At 44.4% G+C, this 13005-nt stretch overlaps 1 long non-coding RNA gene across 5 annotated transcripts in view; it reads right to left on the reverse strand.

Annotated features, from left to right (window-relative positions):
- LOC143002456 (uncharacterized) overlaps positions 1-13005 on the reverse strand; it is a 95149-nt gene that overhangs the window by 28815 nt on the left and 53329 nt on the right. The window lies entirely within an intron of this gene.

The following is a 13005-nucleotide window of genomic DNA, read 5'->3' on the forward strand; positions in this document are numbered from 1 at the left end:
CACACACACACAACTGTACATGGTTACATTGGAGCACAGATCTACAGTACATGTCCATATGCAGCAGTCATGGAAACCCAGAAAGACAGGCACTGGAACATGCATGTACACTCTTGGTATGGCCATGACAACCCCCCCTCCCCCTTCCCCCTCCCACACACACACCCCACCCACAACACAAACACGCCGTACATATGTATACACAGGAACAGACGAGCCGTTCCTGTATTTTCAAAGGTCAAAAGTATCCTTCTAAAGCCTTCACAAGTAATAAGCTGAAAGGAAATGCTCATTCATAATTCATATTGAAAATAATGAAATGGTGCCACGCAGAAAAGATACAGATATAATATTCAGCTGGTGAAATATTAACGTAGAGGGGTCAGAAACATTTTTTTTCTCAGCCCGGCACATTATGGATAGTATTTGTGGAGTACAAGGCTTCGTCACGTGAAGTTGCGTCGACTTGCAAATCAAAGAAAACCAACAACGAATATCGAAACCAGCCTTCAAATCTGTCATTCCAAATTGTCACTCCTATGATTTTGAAAGACATAAACTGAAAAACAACAACCAAACAAAATACACCATCCGCCAAAGACTCGCCAGTCAGCTTCCTCTCTGCGTGCATGCTGGGATACCTGAAGTGATCCGTGTTTGAAGGTTCCGCTGAGGGACGGCGATATGATAGTGCGCCGTGTTTCTGCACAGACGGGAATCTGGCCTGTATTATGCAAAGTGTTAGGCCAAGACGGACCTGGAGTCATCATGTATCATTCATCGTCTGTCTGTCTGCCTCACACGCTGCTAAATGTCCAACTGAGCAGGAGCTAGATAGACGAGACGGATGAGAAGGCCTGACTCATGCGCGCTCTTAATCAATTATTGGTGGCACCTAGAAAGTGATCACTCACAGTTATACTGAGCAATTAAGAGACATAGAGTGAGGCGTGGGAGTGAGATGGCACAAGAGTGTTCTGTTTGATTGCGGCGTATGGGTCTTATTATGTCTTTAGAGACCCCCACGTCTCGCACTGAGTCAAACTGTACTCCGTCCCAGGTTGAAGACAGTTTAATGGCCTCCGCTGTGAGATATCTGCCAAAGGGTGGAGACACGCACAGACGTTTACGGGCCAATGTCTGTTCAGCACCGTGGTTATAAAAAGAGAACTTGACTCATGCACAGAAGTGGCGTCTACAATTGAAGGAGTCAGAGCTGAGGCTGGACCACAACTGATGCAGAAATAGGCGTTTGGAGCAGCCTGGAAACACATTAACTATTTTCACGTTTATGGCCGGCGAGGGACTCGGCGGGGAAGAGGACCTGACTCATATGCAGCGCTGTCTTTACTTAGACTCGCAGCTTTTGGAGCTGTTGTTAGACCACAACTGATGAAGTGCTCATTCAGTGCAATCATAATTAGAGCGCTCTTCCATTGAAAGTATCTCCGCAGTAACTGCAAACAGCGATGGGTTTCACGTCTGCTAATAATTACGAAGGGTAAAGAAAACATGTTGCCTTTAGAGGATTATCTGCTGTTAGTCACTAAAACACATCCAGCTTCCTTCACAAATGTTTCATAAAACTTCTACGTGGCCAAGTTTGTAAACTCTTTAGCCTTTAGCCTTTTTTAGGTCTGTTTAGTGTAACAACAACCCAACAAATCTCTAAATGTGAAGAGATTAAGCTAAATCAGGTAAAAAAACACCTATAATAGGATAAATGTTCAGTCTTTTACTCATTAGATGTTAAATAGAGATGTGAATGGTGCAGCCTATTGGTTTAGAAGATAGATTGGAAGTTACGACAGCGCTTCATTCCCTCGTCTCCTCGCAACAATGAGGTGAACGCAACCTGAGAGATTCCGCTGCCAAACACTCCCGGACGCCTACATATACTTAACCTTATTTGCATTCTAATGCATTGCGTGCCTTCAGGTGTGTGTTGTTGCACATTCTGCTACATTTGTGCGAGATCCACACCAGTCTGTTGAAGCCGTGGAGGAGAGAAGCACCTAATTCGTTCTGTATGGTATGAAAACGTCAATGAGATCAGTTGTATCTAATCGATGAGGATGTGGCGCTGTAGCTGTGTGTGTGTGTGTGTGTGTGGTCATTGCACTTTAGCTGCTAAAGCACTTTGGACGTCACACTGGAGCCATGAGACATAAACCAGTGGTAGCTCCTATTCAGAGACATGTTTTATTTTGTACATTATAACATTATTTCCTCAATCTTTTATGTCCTTAGACTTTTCTCCTCTTGTATGACTTGTATGTACATCATCCTATTTCAAGATCCCAAGATTCAAAGATCCTGATAGTTTTCAACCTTGCTTCTCACACGGAATTTGTCTAGAAAGCAGTCCAAGCCTCTGATTGTGTAATTAGCTGCTGGGTTACTAAATCAGACGCTAATTACAAGCAGATTGCGAGCTCAAATTAAATGAAATTTGTGCTGCGATGTGCTGTGCGTTGTGAATATGGTCTGCAGAGCCCAGAGACTTTTCTTGTAGCCTATTTCACACATAGAGTTGATGAATATCTCTTTAAAATGTCTACATAATGGTTAAATTGACATCAGGGGGCTACAAGCCGTCCACATGGAGGAAAAGAATAACATCCATGTAAGCATATGTAGGATAAACATGGCTCAACCTTAGTTTTACTTTGTGTTTTTGACAAATTAATTGGACCTTAAAGCTTGAACAGGAAACTTATTCTTTCTATTTTTGAGTCCAATTCAGGGCGACCTCGTCCATGCAAGCGCCGCACTTAAGTCTCTGAACATGATGACCTCAGCCTACCTACACTATACAAGGCCATCATGTAGCAGCAGCACCGTCTAATGGGTTCCATAAATGCATTCCATTTACAGGGTTACATAAGACAATGTTAAATTTAGTTTATGTTTTATGTTCTCTCTTCATGCTTTATTACTATTTCTCCTCTGGTTCTGCTTTGCCAAGGCAAAAGGAACGGGGAAAAAAACAAGCATTGAAATTGTGAAAAACTGAAACCTTGAGAGACGAGGCTGAGATGGAGATGAGGCTGACATATTGATGTGTCTCAGTTGGGTCCTACTTTCATGACTTGAGACAGGCGGAGGACACCAGGCATATTTGAAGAGACAGAGAACGTATGAGGGACTGACAGGGAGACACCAAATAAAGGAGGGAGCGTTAACAGGCGGCGTTTTGCAATCACATATTCAGTGTGTGCGTGTGCGCTGTAATGTAGACCTGAATGAAACATTCATGAGCAAAACCGTCCTTTCACACACACACACACAACCCATTGGGATAGTGCACAAATGACCCATATGTTGGGTGGGCGCCTTTCTGAAACTGTGCTTGTTTTAAATAGATGCAGTTTGAACGGTTTCATGTGTGGGGACAGATATCAAACCTAGAGACGCAGAGATGTGGGAGGGCCGGAAAGGGAACAACCGTTTATTGGCATGGACGGATAGGATGGTAACTGAGGTAATATTCCAACCTTAAATAGAAACGTGGGGTGAGTGTAGGTGGGGGGGTGAAGGGAGGGATGAGGAGACGGACGGGGTGGGAAGAAGAAAGGGAGGGGATGAGGGAGACGAGCAGGGATTAGGCAATAAAAAGACAGATGAGATCAAAATACAGCTCTGACATGCTCAGGCAGGGTATGCTTTCTGTGAGCCTGGGAGCAGCTGAGCTAACCTCACACACACACACACACTCATACACACACAAACAGGCGCGAGCTGTGATGTGGTTAACAATGGCTTCGTCTCTGACAGGGTGTATATATGAGATGTTTAGAGAGGGGGGCTGCACTGTAGGAAGTTGTGCCAGATCCCTCCCTCCCCCCCGACACCACACCCCCTCCATCACAGGCGAAGGGGGGACTCGGTTGGGTCCGGGGCTTCTGTTGTGGTTTCTTTCATTCTCTCTCTTTCTCTCTCTCTCTTTTTCTGTCTCCAGCTCTCCCTCCGTCTCTGCCCATGCTGTCTGTTCGTCTGTCCGTCTGTTTCTCAGCCCCGGCTCTCTGCTTCTCCCCCCCCCTCAGCTCTTTTCTCTGCATTTTCTCCTCTCTGCATCATTTCTCTCCCGCTCCGTAAGTAAGCCGCCCATCTCTCACTTCCTTGCTGGCAACAATCACCCATAAATAAGACCCGCTATGATATAATGACATGATATCTGCATATAATCATTCAAATAGGCGCCGTAAATGTCTCTCGCTCTGCAATCTAATCTCAGTTAGGAGGGAGGGGGGACATACCAAGGGCTTTGAAAGCAATTGTGCCTCTGAATCTAAAGCAAAGGTAATAGTACACCTGCATTATTATACGCACAACAATGAACCGGCAGTACATACATTAGCTCAACAAGCCTTTAGGATGCTTGAAAGAAAAGAGTTTCAGCACAAAGTCAGATCTGTTCCCCCCCCAGAACAGGCGAAGCAACCTGATCGTTCTGGCATGTGCGGGCCTATAACATCTAACTGATGTAACGCGAATCCACCAGGAGTTTAGATTATGACTGTAATAAGTAGAAGAGCCTCCTGCCAGATGAACCGCAGCGCTCTGTGATCAGGAGTTGGTGGGCTTCGCTGAGGTTCGGAGGCTTCTGTTGTGGTTTCTTTGTAGTTTCGACGCTGTTTTTTCCCCCCTTCAGGATTATCACGCTGCAGCGTCTCTCCGTCACTCAACATGTCTCGCTCGCCCTCAATCCAATATCCTGTGTAAGCGGGAATATGTGAAAAAAAGCAGTCTTGGTCTTACACTGTAATTGTTCTTCTAGTCTTCCCTGTCACTCTTTTTCTCTTTCTTATTGGTTTTTATTGGTCTGCCATGAATTCAGGGGTTTTACCTTATTCCATGAGTTACTTTGAACTTTCCTTATGTCACCCGGCGCAGAATGACTCAAGACTCCAGAGGCTGGAGTAATCCTATACACACGTGTATGCACGCCCACACATGCCTCCTACACCCTCACACACGCCAGAACAGAGACAGAGGTCTGGATGCACTTAAATACACACACACACACACACATATGCAAGCTGACAATCAGATTTGTTTTCTTATACACACAGATACACATTTATGCAGTCCACCCCCACACTCTCTAACCTCCCCTCCTTCCCCTTTTTCTGAAACCTCAAACACCCACACGCTGTCTCTTGATTCAATTAAGCCACAGTCAAATCTGGATTTTGACATGTGCCCTATGGAGGGGAGTGAGTGTGTGTGTGTGTTTGTGTGTGTGTGTGTGTGTGTGTGCGTTTGCGTGTGCGTGTGAGTGAGTATGGATTTGCTTGCGTGTGTATCAGAAAACTTCCAAGACATCCGCTGCCATGGCCCTTCCTGCTCATTGTGGTAATGGATGAGTGACCCTTGACCCCTAATACATTGTGTGTCACCCTTCCTCATCCTCACCCACTCCTCTCTTTTTTTCTTCTTCCTTTCTTCAGCTTTTCTGTGTGTGTGCGCGCGTGCGTGCATGCATGTTCTTTCTCTCCCTTCCTGTCCTGTCTGTCTCTCTGTCTCACTCTCAGTCTCTCTTCCCTAATGAGACAGAGACCCTGCTCCCCTATAGGGAGAGAGGTCATCGCCCCTGACACACACACACACACACACACACACACACACCCACACACAAATGCACACACTCCCACACTAACACACACACATGCAGATGGGACACATGCAGACATCCATGCAGATAAAACGACAAACCCCCCACCACCACACACACACACACTGACCCAGAAATCCCGTCTCTATTATGCAGAACATCAGTTAGCTGATGGTGGAGCTGATTATGCAGCTACCCTCCGCTATCCCACAACTCCCAGGTGGATATCTGCCTTTAAAACCTCATCCCAAATGTCTTTTTAGCATATCAATAGAGAATTATATATTCCTAAACAGTAGGACTTGCATGCACAGAGCCTTTCAAAAACTTTCTCATCTCATCATGTCATAGTAGGAGCCAATTTAATAAAAAAAAGAGTCTGATTTTGACAAACATTTTACCGCCTCACAGACACAATCAAAAAGTCATATTTAGCTGTGAAGAAGAGATTCTCCATCATTATTAGTTTCTGCATCCATCCAGCGTAAACGACTCAGACTACATCAGCATGTGCAGGTATATTATTCATTAGTCTAAACGTTTCCATTAGTTTTAAGTTTTAATGAAAGAAACACAACAGGTTTGGAGCAACTTTGTTAACTAGCGATTTCATTTATTATACAATAAAAACACAGCCACCCAAATCAGATCTGCTGCTCTATACCAACACTGAAGCTCACACCAGGAACGACAGCAGGTAATTAGCGTTGCTGCAAACAAGATAAAATAACTGTCATAGCTGACCACTCAAACACCCAAACTGTCAGTTCCAAAAGTCTGCAGTGAGAAAAATCCAGGTACAGGCCGTGAAACTGTTGCCAATGACTGTAATGGTGCCAGTGAGGTTTGGCTTTGAAGTAGGTATTAGACAATTTTGGCAATTTGGTTTGATTACGTTTTGGATCTCAGATCAGTTTCATGCAGTGAAGTTTGGCACGACAAAATCATTATGAAGGGAGACCAGTCAGATAGGTTGAGTGAACCCTCTGTCTTTGGAGGGAACACAGGATCATGGGTATTGTAGTGCATAGCCACATTTTAGCTGTTAAAGTAACAAAGTTGAACAGCTCAGTCAGAGGCTTTACAAAATCCTACTGCATTCACATATTGAGAACCACTTGGACTACTGTAAATAAGACACATGTAACTTTGTCAGTCTCCTTTAAGATTGTGGTGTTGTTGTCGGTCATCACATGCCTTGTGAGTTAACCAGCTTGCCAATACGTCTAACATGTTATTCCATTAAAGACAAGATTGACCAGATGTAAGCATTGTAGTGTGTTTGCAAAGTCTTCATTCTGAAGAGAAGGAGAGACAGCTGCACAGAAACGAAGTTGAGATCACTTCACAAATACCTGGGCTTTGACCGGGTCCCTGGGGTGCAGCTTTCATAGATTGGTGCGGTGCAGGGGTGACGAGCGGTGACCCTAACGAAGATTGCTTGCTAAGCAAATAAACAAAGTAATCTGCCTGTTTGTATGTGTGTGTGTGCATGTGTGTGTGTCCGTGCATGTCTCTATGTATGTGAGCTTGCATGCACTTGTGTCTGAACATGTCTGTGTGTATGTGTGTGTGTGTGTATTTGCCTACTAGCTCATGAGACGCTAAGAACGTGGTCCCTCCTGCACATTCATTGATAATGCCATGCATTGCCATTCTGCATGTTTTAGCTTGGTAATTGAAAGGCCATCTGTGGTCTACTGGGGAGGTTTAGTAAAGGGTAAACTACAAGGCTCATTATTTTGGGAGAACGAAGTCCTCGGAGGCCAAAACAAATTAGTTTGTGTCCAGCTTAACCTTCAAAAAACTCAATTAGGTGAGGTGCATGCATATACTGTATGCATGCATGTTCTGTAGTGCAGGTTTGCATACATGGTCTCAGACAGCAGTAATAAACCAAAGTCAGGATGACCTGTAGTTCTGTGTCGACACAACCGGGTACCACTTTGTCACACAAAAACTGTTGTCTTAGCCAAAACTTTGCCCAACAGCACAAACAAAGAAAATTGATTACACGTAGTGAGTGTGTGCGGGTTTGCCTGCTCTTGTACGTCTGCTAGGTCCATAAACATGGAAGCAGACATGACCTGTATGTCTCAGCAGTTTCCTGTGTAAGCAGAGCTCCGTGTGTTTGTGTGTGTGTGTGTATGTGTGTGTGTGTGTATATGTGTGTGTGTATGTGGGTCCATCCTTCTCCTGTCACTCTTCAGGCCTGCAGAGCAATTCTTTTCCCCTAGTAGCGTGTTTCAATGCCCGTGCACCCACGTGTGCACGCGCATGTCTGTCTTTACATATATGTGTGTTTCCATCTGTGTCCTGTCACCAGCAGTCCTCTCTGCACCATTAGGACCTGTTAAGATCAAGGGTCATTTCTCCAGAGGTCAAAGTTCACCCTTATAAAGGTGAAAAGTCACATGGGTGGGGTTTGGTGCGAGGTGACATTGAACAAGCTCACAGCTGCACCTTTGACAACTAACACCTAAAATTCAATATAAAGATATAAATCTGTGGTCTCCTATAGGTTAAGGTAAAGAAGCCAAAGACTGCTCGATGCTGACTTCTTATTAAACTCTAGCTCTTAAAGAAGCATTATACTATAGAGTGCTAAGGTAAGAATGGCAATACAGATCTAAGCAAGAGAGCTGGAGATCTGCTTAAGTAATGACCCATCTAAAAGTGTCAGAGGGGAGCACGTCCAAGTCCGTCCTGGAATTAAGGAGATGGGGCTCTTTGTTTACAGACACAGGCAGTTAAAATCCACACACACACGTACACACACACATGCACGCACACAGTCTAAACAAATATCTCACCCAAGCACCAAGTCAACCCATTCACCCAGCCCAGCAGTTAAAAACAAAGTTTTTCCCTGAGGCTACACTCAGGCCCAACCATAATTGAGTCTGTTCTTTCAAGTGATTTTATTGAATTCCACTTTACTGGTGTATTTTTATTGTTTTTATTTTTTTTTCATACAGCTGCATTCTCTTTTATTTTGCATTTTAACGCTTGGTAACTTGGGGATGGTGGTGAAATACTGTAAATGCCTTTATATGCCAACGCACTTGAGAGGATCTTTACAGCCATCACTGCAGGGAAATGAACAACGGCATCACGAGATATAGAAACGGTGACCACAAGGCTCAGAACTAAAGGAATTAATCACATCCAAGTCAACATCATGGCACAGAAAGTTAATGTAGCATATTGTGCTTTGCTGTAAACAAAAAAAAGGAAGAAAACACACAAATACATCTCTGCTTTTTCTGGACGCACAACCCATGCAAACAGTGCATACACTGTTGCTGGTTGCATAGGCACAGACACACAACCGCACAAAGCCCAGACGGGCGTAATGAGGTCTAATATTAGGCCGAGTAGATCTTATCACAAAGGCACAAAGTAACGTTATCCAGCAGGGAAGGAGCCCAGAGCCACTTGGCGGCTTTCATGCTCTTTCACTCTACTGGCAGCAAAGAAACCTTGGTTGCCACAGCGATATGTTCATGGCCATCTGAGGTCATTTTATTGAACTGTGCATAATCAATATGCAATAATGTTATTGGCAACAATAATCAAAAAGCTTTCAATAATAGTTTACACAGGTCCCACACTGACAAGAGGTCGTACCCTCCTTTCCTGTCTCCCACGTCTCTCTCTCTCTCCCTGTCTCTCTCTCTCTCTTTCTTTCTCGCTCTCTTTCTTTCTCTCTCTCTGGCTCACATTTGACCAAACACACAGCATCAGGCTTAATTTATGGCAGATGGGTTTTAATCCAGCAACCTTGCGACCTTTCTTGTCTGAAGGAATGGAAATGAATGAGAGCCAGGTTCCTCTCCACTACAAGTAGAAGTATAAAGTACTTAAATAAACCAACTGCACTTAGTTACCTTCCACCTCTGACAGGCTCTGACTTAGGTGTGTGTGTGTGTGTGTGTTTGCCCTGTGCAGGTCTGACACACGTTTGTTCATGTTTGCACACATCACTTGAAAGCTCAGTTGTGTTTTTCTACCGTGACCACGTTAACAGAAAACCCTAAACCCCCGTATTTACTCTCAACCCACACAAACACAAACCCCTTAAACCCCAGGGTGGGTGTGTGTGTGTGTGTGTCTGTGTGTGCATGTGCGGGTGGAGAGACAGGCAGGCAGACAGACAGAATGCTGTGTGTGTGTGTGTGTGTGTGTGTGTGTGTGGATTGCCCACTCCACAGTTGAACAGGATGAGAGGTCAAAGGAGAGGGTCAAAGGTTGAAGCCTGACTAAATAATTACCAGATACTCTTTCCGTCTACACACACACACACACACACACACACACACACACACACACACACACACACACACATCTACACACAGCTCTGCTACTATATGGGTTGTTATTTTTGAAATGTCTGGACAGTCTCTTCCTCTCTGACCCCCTTAGCTCTACACACACCTTCACCTATACACACAAACGCACACTTGAACATGCCCCCCTCTCTATCTGACACACACACACACACACACACACACACACACACACACACACACACACAAAGCCTTAGCAGGAGAGCTTGTCCCACTGACAGGCTATCAGTCAGGAAACAGAGGGGAGAGAGAGAGAGAGGGAGAAGGAGGGAGGGGTAGATAGATTTAGCTTGTCACTCACAATAGGTCAAAGGTTGCACAGAAAAACCCACTGACACATAGTATGCACACGCATGCATGGGTGCAAATGCACGCACGCACGAACAAGCGCGCGCACACACACACACACACATACACACACAATCGGCGTTCATCAAAACAAGGTCAAAAGTGGAGGGCAGACAGCTGGGCAGGTTTACAGAGGGAGAGAGAGAGCAGACAGCTGGCTGGTTTTACTAGCGTCTGCCCTTTAAATAGAGACTGGAAGAAAGTTTAAAGAGGGCACAAGTGAATGTTTACAGCAGGGCAAGGAGGCAACTGCTCTTATTTCTATTGTTCTGACTAGAGTTAATATCAGGTACATTTAATAATTAACGGGCAAATTGGGAGGGAATCTTTGGATCAGCAAAAAGGAAATGTGTAGAAGACATCAAGAGTGAAATAGAATCACATGGAATCATCACTAATGGCAAAAAGCTGACATGATGTGTTTTGACAAGAACTAGCACTTTCATAATTTGCCACAAGCCTTCACTAACCGCTCTATATCTGGCATTAATGTTAAACTGGGTTTAGTTCCAGATCTGAATTTTTCCACCTCCTCTACGGGCACTTTGTCTGTCTGTTAGCAGGATATCTTAAAAAAGTTCAAAAGAATTCCATGCAGCTTTGCTGGTCAGGTTGGACACGATCCAGGGTAGAATCCATTCAGTGTTGGTGCTGGTTGGCCTGATGGTGGCACTGTAAGTGCTTTATTTTAAGTTTTGCAATGTAAATCATAGGATCCAAATTATTATCCAAAATAGCAAATAGCAGATATTTGTAGTGATAGGCTGGCCTTTTTGTTATCATGGGGATCACTGATTGTAGGTGTAAAACTATAGCAGGAAAACCCAAAACAAAGCAGTGTTGTTGATTTCATGTTACCTTCTAATCACCCAGCACAGTCTAGACCGGGACAGACCAATTACCTTCTGTCTCTGGAGTTAAACTCTACGTCCCTTTCAAGTCCACACCCTGATAATTAGAACCATAATAAGGAGACGCGGGTTAACAGGACTCTGGGCAGACGCCCAAGTACTGATGGGAACGCGTGTACACCTACAGTACATTACAGCACGGAAGGATTTACACACACATAGACTCACTCACACACACCTTTAACCTAGACTGACTCTGGCTGTACGGTCTGCTGGTCAGGTATCTGCACCTGCAAGCTCGGGCCAAGACAAATTAGACCTTTATTGTCTGTGACTGAGAGAGAGAAGGGGAGAGAGAGAGAGAGAGAGAGAGAGAGAGAGAGAGAGAGAGAGAGAGAGAGAGAGAGAGAGAGAGAGAGAGAGAGAGAGAGAGAGAGAGAGAGAGAGAGAGAGAGAGAGAGAGAGAGAGAGAGAGAGAGAGAGAGAGAGAGAGAGAAATGTTTGCCACTTCACTTTTCTTTCCCAAGTTGGATTATACTTCATGGTGTCCACTTTCACCTTCGGGCACCCAACATGGAAAAGCAGGAACAATGTGACTGTTTGGCACAAAACAAGAGGCCAGGCCAGACTGAACAACATGGGTGGTCAAGGTAGAGTAGCCAGTTGGGGTGAAAAGTAGGAGCGGAGGAATAGGAGAATGGAATGGAGCATGTGGTCATCACAGTGGGAAGCCCAGTGGTCATTTCACCCATGGACACACACACATTGATAGAAATACTGCTTAAATGATGGATGCATGACTTGGCAAACACGGAGACAAACAATGAGACAGACCAGAGGACAGACGACCAGATACGGATGCGTACACCCCCCACCCTCCACTGACACGCACACACACATACAGGGCAACCTGACCAGACAGACAGACAGAGCCTGTCTGCTTTGCCTGTGGGGATGAACAAGTATGAAATGGAATACAATCTGATTTGTCTCATTAATGTTGTGCAGTCTATGATCGAGTGTCAAACTCCTGCTTTTCCTGTAATCATCATCATACATTATCAAGAAGGGAGTGATCCAATCTGCCAACCTGCTGCTGACCTGTATGTGTTTACCGTTCCGGGAAAAGTAACTAATGTTTTTCATGAAACATAAAAAAAAAAAAGAACCAAGGTTGCATCTATTAATTTCTCATTTGTGAATATTTCATTTGCAAGATCTGTTTTTAAAAAAAAACTGTAATAAGGTTGTCACGGACACGGCAAAGAATATGAAGAATTATAACCATGATGTCATTTTAATCTCAGATTGAGCCAGGTCAGGTTGGCTTTTTCATTCCTCTATCCACCCACTCCCAGAAAATTTATGACCATTTCCTCCCACTTGAACCAATCCCACTCCGGCTCACTCCTGCAGAAAGTCAGACCACGTCCACCCACAACTCTGAAACTCTGTGTGGCCTGAAGGGAAAGTAAAACACATGTGGCCCTTATGGAGTTCTTGATGTAAAGAAATGTATATAGTTTTCCAGCCGTTTAATAATAATAAATTTGACTCGACTGTATATGTCTATGGGTTTATTCATACCCTTGCAGCTGCTTTTCAACTGCAGGAACTTTTCCAGGAAACTTTTTGAGGTACTTTACCTGCATTTCAGCTGCAGGAAGCCGGGTCTAAATTTAGTCCCTGGGCCATAGTTCCTGACCCAACCCCTTACAAAAATTGGTCAGAACATAAACGTCCAGACTGCATTCATTCACAACAAGGAGCCACTCAGTTTGCTGGCATCAATATTTGGACCAGGATGCAAAATTTTCTTTAAATGTAATTGACTTTTACA

Source organism: Genypterus blacodes, unplaced genomic scaffold, assembly GCF_046128005.1.
Source record: "Genypterus blacodes isolate CSIRO-AG114 ecotype Tasmania unplaced genomic scaffold, CSIRO-AGI_Gbla_v1 ptg000057l_1, whole genome shotgun sequence".
NCBI lineage: Eukaryota > Metazoa > Chordata > Actinopteri > Ophidiiformes > Ophidiidae > Genypterus > Genypterus blacodes.